The 15822-nt window shown below is 38.4% G+C and overlaps 1 protein-coding gene across 2 annotated transcripts in view; it reads left to right on the forward strand.

Annotated features, from left to right (window-relative positions):
* The first annotated feature begins 792 nt into the window (after positions 1–792).
* dennd2b (DENN domain containing 2B) overlaps positions 793–15822 on the forward strand; it is a 58388-nt gene continuing 43358 nt past the window's right edge. Inside the window, exon 1 of one of the 2 annotated variants that reach the window (XM_084062656.1) lies at positions 793–906. The gene's annotated coding sequence lies outside the window, so the exon portion shown is untranslated. Of the gene's footprint in view, positions 907–6633; positions 6801–15822 lie in introns of those variants that run through there. The other variant, XM_084062655.1, reaches the window with a different exon arrangement.

The following is a 15822-nucleotide window of genomic DNA, read 5'->3' on the forward strand; positions in this document are numbered from 1 at the left end:
CAAACTCGCCAATTGAATAGCTTATAAATTAAAATAATTACATATTAAGTGTATGGTGTTCTTCATTTAATTCATTCACCCCGGCTTTGTCTCATTTAAAACCCTGCGGAATGCGCACGGAGAACACTTGATGTTGTTGCCAAACATGCCATCAGTGGTGGAAAAAGTACTCAAATGTTTTATTTGAGTAAAAGTATCAATATCACTATTGGTGTCAAAATATAGCCTACTTAAAATACCAAAAGTAAAAGTACTCATTATGCAGAATGTCCAATTTCAAGATTTCAAAATAATTTGAAAACAGCCGATCTATCTCTACAAGCTCAAAATGCATGGTGATGCTTGTAGATCGGCTATTTTCAAAAAGCCGAAATATAGCTAAGAGCTTAAGTGGTTAATGAATGTTTAGTGATAATAATTACATCTACAAAGTAACTTAAGTTTTCAAATAATTGTAGTGGAGTAAAGGTACAACATATTTTTCTCAGAGTGGAGTAGAAGTAAAAGTATTGAAAATTGGAAATAGGACTACTCCCCTAAAGTAAAAGAAAATACCTACAAATTGTACTTAAGTACAGTATTTGAGTAGCTTAGTTACTTTACACCACTGCTTGCCATCGATTAAAAACATGAATAGCCTATTTAGCGGTCATCATGTCATCGTGCTGCCTGAAAGTGTGAGATCGAGATTTATTCACTTTAAAAATCTTTTACACAGAACGATCGTCATCGTTTCCTGTGCTGTCCCCTTTTCTCTCTCTTTTTTTTCATTGCAAGCCATTATACAGAAGAGATTACTTTTTCGGTGCAGAAAAGGCAGATTTCAGGGTTCTGAGGCAGAAAGCTGCAGGACGTCGATCTGTCCCAGAATGGATTGTTGAAACCCCCCAGAAAACAGCAAATCAGGTAGGTTTTTATTCAACAAATAATCTGACAATAACAGAGAAATATAGGAAACTAAACCAAATTTAAATAGAAACTATTCTGTATGCTTTGTGGTATGAAGTGTTAAAGAAAATATAAGTAAGATGATCATATTAAAAGTTATTCAAGTATATGAATTAAGACTCTAATTGTATTAGGTCGACGCAGACTAATTGTTGCATTGATTCGGTAAGAACTGTGTTTTTTAGCCTTCAGAAAGCGTTCAAGTAAAAAAAAATGTCTTTCTGCTGTAGACGTAGTTCAAAGTCACAGCCTAGTGGGGGCGCGCTTCAGCTATTTAGCCTCCCCGATCAACGCAACCACACACTGTACATTCATCAGAAACTGTTAGTTTCAGTGGTGGAAAAAGTACTCCATTTCTTTACTTGAGTAAAAGTATCAATACTGCAATGTAGAAACACTCTGTTACAAATAAAAGTCTGGAATTAAAAATGTACTCGAGTAAAAGTACCAAAGTATTGGTATCAAAATGTACTTATAGTACTAAAAGTAGAAATGACTAATTTCACATGTTTTCAAATGTATAAAATGTATCAAAATCTTTTGAAAATAGCAGATTGTGAGCTTGTAGATCGGCTATTTTCAAATAGCCAAAGTATATAGAGCTAAAGTGGTTACTGTATGTTTTGTAATAATAAAAATCTACAAAGTAACAAAAGTTTTCAAATAATTGTAGTGGAGTAAAAGCACAATATTTGCCTCTGAGATGTAGTGGAGTAAAAGTACTTAAAACTGGAAATACTGAAAATAAAAATTGTACCAAAGTACAGTACTCGAGAGTAAATGTACTTAGTTACTTTACACCACTGACAATCATCAGTGTTACTTTAACTAAGAGTGAACAAAATAAGACCTTACATTTACACAGAGTTACACTGATGATTTGTCAGTGTAGCAGTCTATGTATTCTCTTATTGCACCTTCAGAAATGGAACGAGATTCGTTCTACATTTTGAAAGAAGCCACACTGAGGCAGAGACATGCCTTATGGCATTTTGGAATATCAAATACAGGAAAGTGTTCTCACGTTTCAGACTCCGTCAGACCAATAAAGCAATTCTTAAAATCTACATGCAGTGTTTTCCCCCGATGAAATGTCAGTAACCGACAGGCTGCAAAGAGGCAGGCTGTCTATCTCAAAAGTTACCAAGGTCAAGGAAACACTTTGTGGTTTTCAAAATGTCCTTGATGCTTGATGGGGTACCAGGGGCTCCCCTGCTAAATGTGTTAATATAGCATCACAATCCGTTTAACCACTTTAACCCTAGTATACTTTGAATATAAAAAAAATGTCCTTCAACACTTCTGTTGGTCCATGGCACAATATCTTTTTTATTTTTTCAGATGTGGGTCCACAGCCAAATAACCTACTATATCAATTTTGGGGTCCTTGACTTGAAAATGTTTGAGAACCACTACATTATCTTTTATGAGCAAAGCACGGGTCCATATTTATTTATCCTCTCCACTTAGTTTAAGTTTGAGATGTTTGCTGACACTTGAGTAAGATGCATTATGCCACAGTGGTCCTCAAGGTCTGTGACACAATAGTTGGACTTGTGTTATGGCTGCTGTGTGGTGAAAAGTTAAAATGCCATGAAATGCCACTTAGCCTCATGGAATGCAAACTATGTGTCCTTGTACTGGTCAAGACCTTCTGCTGAAATGTTATAATGCTGGAAAGTTGTAATGCAGTTGTGAGCTTGCAGATCGGCGTGACTCCATACGACAACGGATAGCTGAATCAGGCCTTAAAGTATGTTTGGTTAAATTATAGCTTAGACTACTCATGAATCTTCAGTTATCAATTAAGCTCAATTATTTTAGACTGTTCCCATGTTTCAAACACTGCCAGCTGAACTTTGAATACAATCACTTACTAGGCTAGTACTATGTATTATTTATTCAGATTATTATTATTATTATTATTATTATTACAGGGTGTTAGATATAATATAAAGCTGAATGTTTCCAAAACTAATATTGAAAAATGATATCACAATATTGATTATAGCCTACGTACATGTACATACACTGTCTTGCGATCATTACTTTAAGATGTTTGGAAAATATGGATAAGCTTTTTGGCCATCAAGACCTTTATTAAACCTGCGTAGAAAAAACATTTTCAGCTTCACCCAGCTGATGGCTGCTCAGATGGCCATTTGGAGGTGGGGGCTGTGTCTTGTTCAGGGAAACTTTGACATGTACACTGGGCGAACCGGGGGGCACCCCGGCAACTTTCCGATTGACTCTACCCATTCATCTACAGCCACCCCTGCTGTATTGTGAGCCTATTGTTATTCAACAGCTGTTGATGGCAAATACACTTTTGGGATTGATCTATTATGATGTTATGTGGAAGGAGTAACCCAAAGATGTCAAAATCCCATAAGGGTACATTTTACACTCTCTGTGTTCATTGACACTGTGGATTTTACAGTGAGATGTATTTTCTCATCAGTGCCTGGCTGGTCTTTGTCAAAGATTTTAACCAGGTTTTCATTCATACAGCATAAGTTCGCAGATTGAGGCCAACTGACTATGGTAGACAGCTGTATATTTGCACTATCTACCAAACATTCTTAACACAAAGTAATAACATGGTAGATGCAGAAGTCATAGGTAGACCTATTCCACCGCGGTCTTAGGATAATACTTATAGGTCCACATGGACACAGCAGCAGCAGCAGCACGACTTTAAAAGGTCCCAAACATTGCTTTGGTAGCAGTTCTCTCCATGGGTCATAGACTGCAAATAGAGTCCATATGAAAAGCACAGCAAAAAGAGTCCTTAATGGTGCCTGGGGCTATGGCATGCACTTATTAGAATTATGTATAACCAAACACTCACAGAGGAAGCCTTGTTTTTGCTCTCCCAATGGCATCATAATAGCGACCTCTTATCAGGAAAATATTTAACATAGGGTACTTACTATAAGTTGCTGTTCATGTACTCTTCATAAACAGCCAGTGATCATATTTGGGATAGCCTACTAGTGGTCATATTTTGGAATACCTTAACCTTACACACAAAGATCTGCATCATATTACTCACAGAATGTTCTTTAAAGGAAGAAGTCTTTCAAGGAGAGGTAGGAAGTTTGCATTGGGCAAGTTGCATCTTCTCTCTCGGTATCGGCTTACTGTATAGGCCCAGGGGGAGGAGTGTTGATGAGGCCTGTCAACGTGAGACAACTTAATACTGGAGTTTAAAATGTTGCTTCGGGATTGCTTATGAAATATAATAGGCTGTACGTTGAACTGAACATATAGTCACAATAGAATTCTGCAGATAACTGGAGAGTGAACTCAACCCTTTGCTGTTTCTACACTGAAAGGCTTTCATTCTTCAGCACAGGCCATCCTTATTTCCATAGCTCCATCAACCCGCTGACCTCTGGCTATTTTAAATATCCAGATGCAAAAGAAAAAGAGCTCACAGGAATATATTTTGTAATATAATGCTACAATGAAAGCAATATAGCATTGTGGGAGGATCTTCTCGGGTGTCTTAGGACTTTAGCTTTACAGAACACGATCAATGGATATCTTTAACAAACATACAATATGGTACACATGTCATAGTCATTTCCCGGGTTCAGTGTGTGCTAAGGAAATGGCATGTTCTTCCAGTTGTGCGAGAATGGCTTCAGCAGGTGAATGAGAGGAACAGGTGAAGACCTCCACAGGTGATTTCTAAACAGATTTATAGCTCTGAGGTCAAAATTACGAGACTAATTCTAGGTATTGGATGTAAGTGTGTTGTATGTTATCAGTGCTAGGTAGATAGACATAATACTAATGCTTATGTTGGCTTGCTCTTTGTTTTCCTGTCTGATGTCATGTAAGAAATAAAATTGCCTTTCATGAGAAATCCAGATGGCATTGCTGGAGGAGAATGAATTCCATGAGTATCAGGTTAAGTTTAGGTAAAACAGCCAAAGAACTGGTGCCTATGTTTCTCACAGTAAAATGCTTAGTATTAATTTATACATGTGTAACTCAGAGTCAAATGAATAACTCAGAGTTAAATTAACACTTAGGATTTCACAGTGTAAGTTCTGTGAGGAATCTTTTTTTTAAGGAAGGGGATTCTTTATAAGACTTTGAAATGTTGATAGCTAGAAAGTACACAGTGGCAACGCTAGAGACATCCTCCTGACTTGATGTTCTGGGCTGTGATGACGGATGTCTGTATTTTGTGACTTCCCCTGTTCCCAAGTCTGTAGAATGATAAGAGGTCCCAAGAGACTGAATTAAGCAGGACACAATGTGAGTGAAGTATGTGAGCTATGGGGAGGGAATACTTGGTGTGTGTACATGTTATGTATGTGTGTGTTGTGTTGTGTTGTGTAGATGTCATGTGTGTGTAGTGTTGTGTAGATGTCATGTATGTTGTGTAGATGTCACGTGTGTTGTGTTGTGTTGTGTTGTGTTGATGTCATGTATGTATGTTGTGTAGATGTCATGTGTGTTGTGTAGTGTAGAATAGATGTCTTGTGTATGTTGTGTAGATGTCATGTGTGTGTCATGTCATGTAGTATTATAGTATTGTATACTATTTACATGCTATATATTATGTGAACTATATTTTGTATATTATAAATTATGTTCAGGGGAATGCTTCCACTTTCAACTATACAGAGCTACTCTTTAGATTGAACCAGCTCCCAGTTTATGATACATTAGATATAGAATGAGTTGCTTCAAACTCAAGACATAAATAGGGTTATTTATGATTTGAAAATGCTGTTAAGACTGATCAATCATTAGGCAGATAACACATGAGTGAGAGTGCTGGGGCGTCAACTGTGTTTGTTTTTGATTACATGTATCCTGGAACTGATGAAAGATTAGATTGTTGTATCCTTTGCTACACAGTAAAATCCTTACAAATGGATAAACTATCACTGATGCAATTCACTGTGTATAGAAAAGAGGCACTATTTTTATTTATTTTTTACTATATTTTGTATTGAAAAGTCCATATGATTTGTTATTGGCTTTATGAACCAGAGTAGCTGCGTATATTTTTGTAATGTGAAGTGACTGTTGACTGGCACAGAATAGTCAAAATAACTTGATATACGATCTGGCTTTAAGAAAGTACATATTGAAATACATGGTGGTTTACAAGAGCTACAAGGGTGTATTTTGTGGTACAGCGATGCAACAGAGCCATCACAAACGTTAAAAACAAGAAATAACAAAAAAAGCCTAAACTGATATTACATTTTGTTTTTCTGGCCACCTTTAATTCAAAGAAATAAGTTACACACAGTGATCTAATTACATCATGGTCTTGTCCCTTTCAAAATCATTTAAACCCCAGCATCGTTATTGTGGGGAAAGCTTTCGCTGAAAAGAAAACAGAAAATACACTAGTACTAGTAGTTTAAGTGGTTAAATTATGTTTTTTGGGGAATTTCTATGTATTTAGACATTTTAGAGAGTCTGTGTGAATATTGTTAAGCTGGTAACATGGCATCATCTATTCAACTCCTGAATATGCATGATTGTGTCTCAGAGACATTGGACCAGCCTGACAATAAACAAGGGAGCCTGAATGTTGAGAGGAGGGGGCATGGGGCCAAATCCTGGGAAGAGTGGGGGGCAAACAACCCATCTCCATGGCAACAAGTCCTGCCCTCGGCTCCAACAAGCTCGAGGAAGGAGGCAGGGTTTTTTTTTTTTGGGTTGGAAAGACATTACTCGCAGTTTATTGACAAAGGCAGGTATCCGGCAAAAGTTGCCAAAGTGTTTCAACTTATACTAGGCCATCGGGATTGTAACATCGCAGGGGAATTAATCCAATCTTGAAAATGGCCATGGATGTGAGACGCAGCTTTGAGGTAAAAGCCGATCGCAATTGCCTTTCATAATAACACATTAACATGTTGGAGAGAAGATCTTCAGCAGCTCAACTTTTATTAAGCTTGTAGCCGCAGCCTGTTCCAATCGGTGTAATGCTCTAAAAGAAAGATCCATGCAATCTGGTTGTATCTCGTGTAAAATGTGTAACATAAGCCTATAGAGTAGACCCGGTCAACGTGTCCATATTTGGTCATTCACTTTTTTTACGACGTTTAATATTTGCTATGATGTTTGATTCTGCTTTCCATTTGAATGAAATAACCCACAACAAATAGGCTAATATCTATGTTCCAGTGAGTAGGCTATTCTGTAGAGAAGTGACAAAGTGTATCAGCCTAGAGTTTCATTTCCAAAAATGAAGTCCTGCAGACAAGAACAGTCCAGACTGAAAACAGCTCTTTTGGATTCCAGTTTAGCGGGTTTTTACCCTCCTCATATAGGATGTTAGAGAATATTTAGAATGTATTTTGTCACTTTCAGAGGACAGATCTATCCTTGCGAATACAAGAAAGCTCGCCCCCAAACACGCTCGCCCCGGGTCAAATCCGGCAACCTCAGAACGGTCGCCACCAGAACATGTTCCTAAACGTAACCTCAGTAAAACTATGCCTAAACCTAACCTTATTCCTAAACTTAACCGCAGTAAAACTATGCCTTATTTTTGATTTATACCTAAACTTATTCCTAACCTTATTCCTCAGTATAAACGAATAAAAGAATACACGAACCATATGGGGCAAGTGTGTTTTGGGGCGAGTTTTTCGTTTACCATCCTTGCACCATCTCTATAACTTCGAATAGGCCAATTCGTGTAGGCTTAAGTGTAAAAATCTAAGTCACAATCAACACAGCATGTCCTATTCTATTCTACACCAGTAGGCTATCTAATAAGTTTAGCTTTTTTCTTTCCTTCATTTTGGTTGTTCTTCTCCCTAAAAGACTCTCCATTGTCCAGATCTAACAATGACCTTTCCCTCTCACTGTTCAGCACAGCTATTGTGGCCCCTCAATAGTTCCCCATGCAATGCTTGTATGACAAGACTTTCGTTATTATAAAATGTGATTAATATCCAATGAGTGGTTGAAATCATACAGTAAAGAGTCTAAACTGGTCTTATTACGCAAGGTTTTCATCTTGCATAAAACATTTTAGCATTACCGACATAATAATAATAATAATAATAATGTTATTACATATTCTGAGGAAGCTATTTTCAAGGAAATAGTTGCTCTCTATTTCTCTCTATCTCTGTTGTGGAGAAATCATGTGATAGCCTAATTTGAATAACGCTATAGTAATATAATGCTATTACAGACAGTGATGGAATAAAGGCTACAGAACATGGCTAAGCTAAATGCTGTTCCATATTTACATGTGGCTCCTAAACACCTCGTTTGATAGTTGTATAAATTATATGAACAGTTACAGTGGCAGCTTGAGAACCAGTTTCTGTGATATCAGATCATTGTGGTCACATAATGATGGATAAATCACAGTGCAATGTGGATGCTTTTTAAGCAAACAATCTACAGCTTTGATTTTCGTTAACTTTTTTCTTGCTACCTACTCAAAGTGTCTTGTATTGTTGTCCATGGCAGTGGTTTGAGCAAGTGGGGTCCGAGCAAAAGTAGTTAATATAGTATCACAATCATTTTAACCACTTTATCTATTAAAAAATAGCAGATCTACAACCTCACAGTGGGTCACTTCGTGCCACGCTGCGAGCTTGTACATCTGCTATTTTTTAAAGATTTTGAAAAATATTGAAAATGTTTGGAACATTCTTTTTTTTTTTACATAAATCTTCTCTTCTGGGGGGTCCCTGACACACATGAGTTTTTTCCTGTATTAAAAATGTGCCTATTATTTTAGATTGTGGGAATCAGGTGTCTTACCTTACACATTCCCTATGCTGTATTATACTAGCGTTTCTTTTCTTCACTTAAGCCCTTCAAACATTCTAAAAAAATAGCAGACATTAAAGGGACTGATGCGTAGTTTATCTTTTTAATTTTCAGCATGGTGAAGGTTGAGATCACTCAGCATTTCCCTTGAGTAATTGATTAGCTCAACATCTGCTATGCTAATCAGAGCAATGAAAGGCTTAAAACACAAGGGAACATTCTATAGAGCTAGAATCACATTTCAAAATGTGTTTATAATACAGGAGATTTGACATAACCAAGCCGCTTGCTGTACCACAAAAGATTTGGTTTTGAGGTAGGTTTAACCCTAGCTTTAAGAAAATGGTTAACAAGAGTACATCTTGTCTAGTTTATCTCCTTGTAAAGTCAAAGCCTGTGTCAGAAGTCAGCTGCAGTGACACAGAGCCTAGCCCCCCTGCTTCCTAGCCCCCCTGCTGCAGCTCAGATGGACATAAGCCTGTTTTCCACATGCCGGCCTCCACAGCTGTGCATGCCCATATTACCCAGGCAGACTGCACAAGCACAAGCAGAAAATATGCCACCATGGCCATGAGGAAATGGCTGAAAAAATACAAAAGGGCTAAATACCTGGTGTTCAGTCTACACTACAGTATCTATGTAGGGATTAGTCAGGTACGGCAACGTCAGTCACACAACGAGCACTGTGGTGTCCCTATCCCGAAAACACTTGAAGGACTGGGTGTACCAGTCCTCCCAAACATTAGCCATATTCCAGCAGGATTCTGTTAAGGCGTCCTCTTCCCTCATGCTGAAACAGCAGTAAAAGAGAGAAAAGTGCTCAGTCTTGTGTCATGTGTAGTTTGAGCCTGTGATTTGCTGCTAGATGGACACACACACGCTATACATCCAGATGCAAGGCCTGTGTAATTAAACTTTCAGTATCAACAAAAATGTATCATATACAGCATGTTCTCTACAACACAAACAGCTCATTTATGGAAGAATCTATGTCTGTACATCTCACGTGCGCAGCCCATGTGTCTGTTATTGTAAATGCTTTTATATGGACCACATATTATGCTGGGGTTGAGTGTCTGGAGCCGAACCTCAGTCCCTGCACCAGGATATTTATGCAGTAACTCAACTCCCACACTCACAAGCTCGGTTAACATGTTGGATTCAGAGAGCTCAGACCTCTTTTTGTCTGTAGTGCACAAAAATGTCTTTCTGGAGAGAACGAAACAATGGCCTGGATCAGTGTGTGGGCTTCATGTCCGCCAGTGAATCGTGACGACTGGAAAGAGTTGAGAATTTGCAGAAGATATCACTCTTCCTTTTGCTCACTCCTTCTTGGCTGCAGGCGAGTACCGTGGTGGTTTAAAAACCTTGGTAACAGCCGGCTGATCAGCAGAGACGGAGGACCTGTCTGCCTGGAGAGCTGAGGTGTAGCAGACTGCAGAACCAAAATTAGAACATTAGACTCTACTTCTGGAAGGCATTGTGTCTGCCGCTGCCGGCTTTTCAGACAGGATGAAGTGTGTTATGGAAATTAGAAGCAGAACCCAGCTAGCTTTCCCAGGAGGTTAATGGATGTTTGTCCATTGCGGTGACACAGTCTAACATAATGAAATCACAGCCTACACCATTATCCAGTGTTGCATTTATCAAAATAATAAAGAGGTGCCAGAGAGGTGCCAGCTGCTGTACTTTGGGAGTATGCAAACTAAGTGTGCAGTCTTTATTGAATGAGAAACAACGTCTTTGTTAGTATGTCCAGGTGTTCCCACCCCTCTCCTTTTCTTTCACCCTTTGAAAACATTCCTTAATGAGTTGAATGCAGAGCTCTGATGGATAGAGCAAATATTAGTGCATGCCTGCATGTGAAGGATAGATCGGTGTGTCTGTTGATCTGACAGGGCCAAGGACTTACCTAGATTCACTTTTTGTTTAAATGTTGCTTATGGATGGATATGTACACACAGAAGCGTTGCCTAATATTTGTGAGTTTCACACAACTGATAAAAGGTTTACTTTTTAACTAGAAGTCTCCCTCTCAAGGACACATTGTACACAAAGAGGCCTTCTATTCCAGCACCCATATCTCCCTCCCTCCGACCTAGAGACACTCTTTTAATCTCACATGTTGAATATGCTGCTATAACTAGCAAAAGATTACCTGTTATTATGCATAGTCCTTTGGGAAATGGACATGACACAGTACAGAAATCTGAATTAGCAAAAGTAGAGCATGTAAATAGCTTTTTAATGCTTTGGTTTAATTTCTTATTGTCAGTTTTCTCTAAATCCTGAAAAAGATTCACCTGTTTGAAGTTCCATTAGCATTAACATGTTAACAAGCTTATATTTCTTCTTTCTTTTTTTTTTCAGTTTTAGCTCCATAATTTTGTAGTCTTTGCTCCTTCTTGATTCATTACCTTCCCTGCTCCTCTCTTCAGGCAATGAATGTTCACTGGAGTTGTATTTGAATTCAAGCTCTCAGACTATGGTCAATATCACTGTTAGGTGGTGAATGATGTGATGGGAGGTGAGGTAATTTGATGAACCACTTTCAACCTGGTGGTCCTATTTTGTGGCATGTTGTGATCATTCATGTACAGCAGATCGAGCCATATTTCCACTACTATTCGTCATATGACAAAGTATATTGGTATTAGCTTAGGTGGTTAATGTATCCTTTTAATGATGAGTGATTTCTGAAACCATGCATAGAGGACTACTTATGCCTTACTTCAGCTATCACCTTAACCTTATGTAAACGCACACAGTGACGATATGGAAAGCACTTTTTGCATTTATTTAAACAGACACTTGTGGAATGAATCCTTGGAGTGGTCCAAAGCGTTGGCTCAGTATTGCTGGGTCAGATTTAACCATGATGAGGCCACTTCCTGTTGCTTGGAAACCACTTGTTGAGGGACTTGTGTGTATAAATTCTGTTGTCAGCCATGTAAACGCTGTGAGACTGCACTAAAATGTAAAAGAGTTGTGTGCTCCCATCTTTCATAACGTCACACTGAATGTCGTTCAGTGTTAAATCAACAGGTTGTTCTAAATCAGGCTTATGGCTCTGATTCCACAATCCACGTTTGTCAGGTGTGTGTCCCATTATGGATGAAGCTATTATTTTAGTGCAAAAACACATGTTCTGGGAAATCTCTTTGTAATTGGTCAAGGTTTTAATCTACTATTGCAAGTGATATTTACTTTGACTAAAAATGTGCTGATGATAAAAAAAAAGACCAAAACAGAAATATTGAAGCTAAAAAGCCTGTTAAATACATGTCAGAATCAGAAATCACTTGACATTATTTAGTGTTATAACCAAGTTTTATTCTTCCCTTGACATTGCCACATACAAAGTAAAATCCTCAGTGTCAATTTATCCATTTGCAACTCTGAGACTGTATAAATGAAACCAAATGAACCCCACATGGTTTCATTTGTACATTCAGAGTTGAATTAACACTGTGTGAAACAATATCAACTTAACACAGGACTACCAACAACGTACTTCAGCAAACACGACTGATTCTCAGTATAATGCACACATTGCAGAACGTACATTTAGACAGCGGACTGGATGAGACAGTAGACAACTAGACATGAGACTCTCTTCTTATTATAGAGCAGTATATCATAAGCCTGAGGTAAAGCATTAGGACCTGCACTCACTTGTATTAGTTAGTGTTATTATTACCAATCAATCACTGATGCCACATCTGACGGCAACATCTATCAATGGTATCATGAGCAATCACCCTCATTGGCACTAAACTCCACAGTAACCCGTAACCCCCCCCCCCCCCCCCTAGTGTTAACCCATTAAGACCTGAGGCTGATTCTACGAATGCCTTCTAAATCAGTAGTTCTCACACTTTCAAGATTTAAAAAAAAATGTTAAAAAATAGCAGATCGTGCTGTGTGCTTGTATATCTGCTATTATTTAATAGCCAACGCAAAAATGTAAAATAACACACTATGCTTTCCCGGTAATTTAACTCTGAGAGTATACAAAAGTAACCAAATGGACCCGTAAGGGTTTTTGCACAAATGTTTAAATGAACACTAAGGATTTTATACCAGATTTTCATGTTCAATACTGAACTCATCTGGAGTTTATTGAGTTTTGACATCTCAAGAGTGAATTTGTCTTACATCCGTCTAGTTGAATGTGCTTCAAAGGTCCTCCAGATCTTGTTTGAAAATACTTGTTTATAGCTTGTTATTTAGTGTAAGGAGATGCTATCGGACGTCAGGAAGTTAGTTGGCTAACGCCTTGGTGTTTATGCTCCAAACTCCATTTTGGACATTTGTGGCCTCCTTGTCACATTGTTGCGAAGCAGTTAAAAGCTGCAAGAAATGACAATAAATTAATTACGGAAATAACAATTGATCTCAAATGTGATGTAATAAGAGTGTGTGACACCTTCCAAACTGTTAAAGCTTGTTGCTGTTTTCTCCCCCTAAAGTTAGTGTATGTGATGATGTAATGGTCCAATACGTTTTGAATGAGTAAATACAAACTGTATAGCATTAAAAACTACTACTACTACTGTACTACTGTGGGCAATGATAAATGTCAACATTCTATCTAAATGTTAAATAGGTCTAGTACCTCATCTTATTTCATGCCCTAGTTAAATATTAATATTTGTGGTGATTACAACTACAATTTACAAATTTGGCATTTAGCAGGTTGCTTTAATACAATTCCAAGCGTTCCAAGTGCAAGATCAGAGTAATTGGCATGAACCCTGTATTCAACAAATGCCAGGGTGAATGGTAGCGTAAGTACAGTGCAAAGAAAAACTGTTAAGCTAGTTCTACAAAGTAACTAGGATGTGGCCATGAAGGTAGGGAAAAAAGCCCAAACCAAGCACACCTTTGCGGGTTCTGATTTGGCTACAATACAGTACAGTACAGTACACTACACTACAGTATACAGTGTATATTGTTTCTGTAGGATTAGGCGCTACTGTTTAATACTCCACCATTTCCTCAGAGGCTCAAGGCAGATAATAAGAACAGTATTTGGGTCACCGGTAGAACAGGACCAGACCGTTTTCTGAGTGAGATCAAAATGAAGATGCATGCCCCCCATGTCCCCTCGGTGCCATCCACAGTTACAGGAAATAGCTGACAGCAGGAATGCTGCCTCTCTCCTCATCTGTCTCTATAGGACACAGTCCCACTGCTAGTTGGCTGCCTTCTCCATAGTCCATACAACAACTTACTGTAAACAAGTCGCTCCTGAGCGAAGCTCGGACAAGCACCCTCCCATCCTTCACCTCTGGTCTCTAGAGAGATCTTCATTTGACCTCAATCTAAGCCATAACCTTTTAGAGATGGAGAATTGAGATAGAAGTGATTTTCGAGGCCAATGGCCTTTGGATTGAAGGGAGGGAATTGTTAATTGCAGGTCTTTGTAATTGTTCAGGAAAGTGTTCTAACACAGTAATTCTGCGGTTTGGGGGTTTCCTTCTCATGGTGTTTAACTGACATGCAACTGAACTACAATATATCAACCTTGATTAGTGTTCGTTAAGATACTGTGTATATCATGAGAGGCTTCATGTGATGTCTATTTTGAGGTAGGTACAGGATTGTAAATATTATACAGCAAAAGCAAAGTAATGGCCCATTTGCTTAACATTAGACAGTGTTAGTCAGTGTTCATTTATCCATTTGTAACTCAAAGAGTGTATAAACGTAACATTTGTACACTCTCTGAGTTAAATGAACGCTTAGGGTTTTACTGTGCAGAGAGACTGTGTGTGTCCACAAGAGTCTGTTGCACCGAAACCACAACTTTCCTATACAGATGATAAAACTCATGTCTGTAATAGAAACACTGTTTTATTTCCAGTGGTTCTCTAGCTCAACACATTCATGGGAAAAGACAGACAACATGTCATGAGCCAGTAGAGGAGTCTAGTCTGTTAATGTTGGCTGCATTATTGAAAACATGCACACGCACGCACCCGTGCGCACACACACACACACACACACACACACACACACACACACACACACACACACACACACACACACACACACACACACACACACACACACACACACACACACACACACACACACACACACACACACACACACACACACACACGCTGTGATCCACAGGTTCACTTCAAGAGTGTACCTGTGGAACCTGCTCCTGTTAATGTGGTTCCACCTTTTAGTGGAGATGTTGGCAGAATAATAACAGACAGACTTTCAGCAGTTATTTTTCAACAGACACGGATCGTTGTCCAACTTCCCACCATTATTCAGGAATATTTCACTTGTTACCGTAGCAACCAAAAGATTTGTGTTGTTTGATGTGGAGGTTTTTTCTTTGATGACAGTATGTCCATACAGTACATCAGAATGGACAGAAGCAAGGTGGAGGATTAGTTGTGTCCAGAGCTGAGCACGACCGATATATCGGTCTGGTTGATATATCAGTCATTATTTGATGTTTATTTTGACTAGCTTGTAGATTTTTAAATCTTTTGAATAGGGCTCAAGTGTTTAAATGAAATATATTCTAGTTAATTGTTCTGAAGTAGAAACTCCAATCAATACTACGTTGATTATAAAATGTTGCACTTTTGATCTAGGACTCTCCAAAATCAATATCGGTATCGGACTCAAACTTCTGGCATCGGGCTCTAAGAGCAACAGTGATTGTATGACAGTTCTTTGCCCCTCTGCTGTGTGCTGTACTGTGTTTACTCAAACTGTTAGGAATTTAGTGAAGTCACTCATTTGATATTTGATATGGCTCTGGATTAGGGTCCATATTTGTCATGGTTATGGCCTAATATTCTGTTAGCTACAGATTGACCCATTTCTTTCATCGTCTACTTTCCTATTTCAAGGATATTTTCAGTCACACTTCATTCCCACAGCTTAATCTTCTGATTAGTAGATTGCTAATGGCAAATATACACACAAGTCAAAACAACCTCAGAGGAGTTATGGTTTGCAACGTCAGCTCAAGGTCTTTAAATGTCTGAAATCCTGCAGTTAAACAATGGCCATGTATGTCTTGTTATGTGTACTGTCTGGGGTAAACACGATCCCTTATGT

Source organism: Gymnoscopelus microlampas, assembly GCF_963454915.1.
Source record: "Gymnoscopelus microlampas genome assembly, chromosome: 1".
Taxonomy (NCBI): domain Eukaryota; kingdom Metazoa; phylum Chordata; class Actinopteri; order Myctophiformes; family Myctophidae; genus Gymnoscopelus; species Gymnoscopelus microlampas.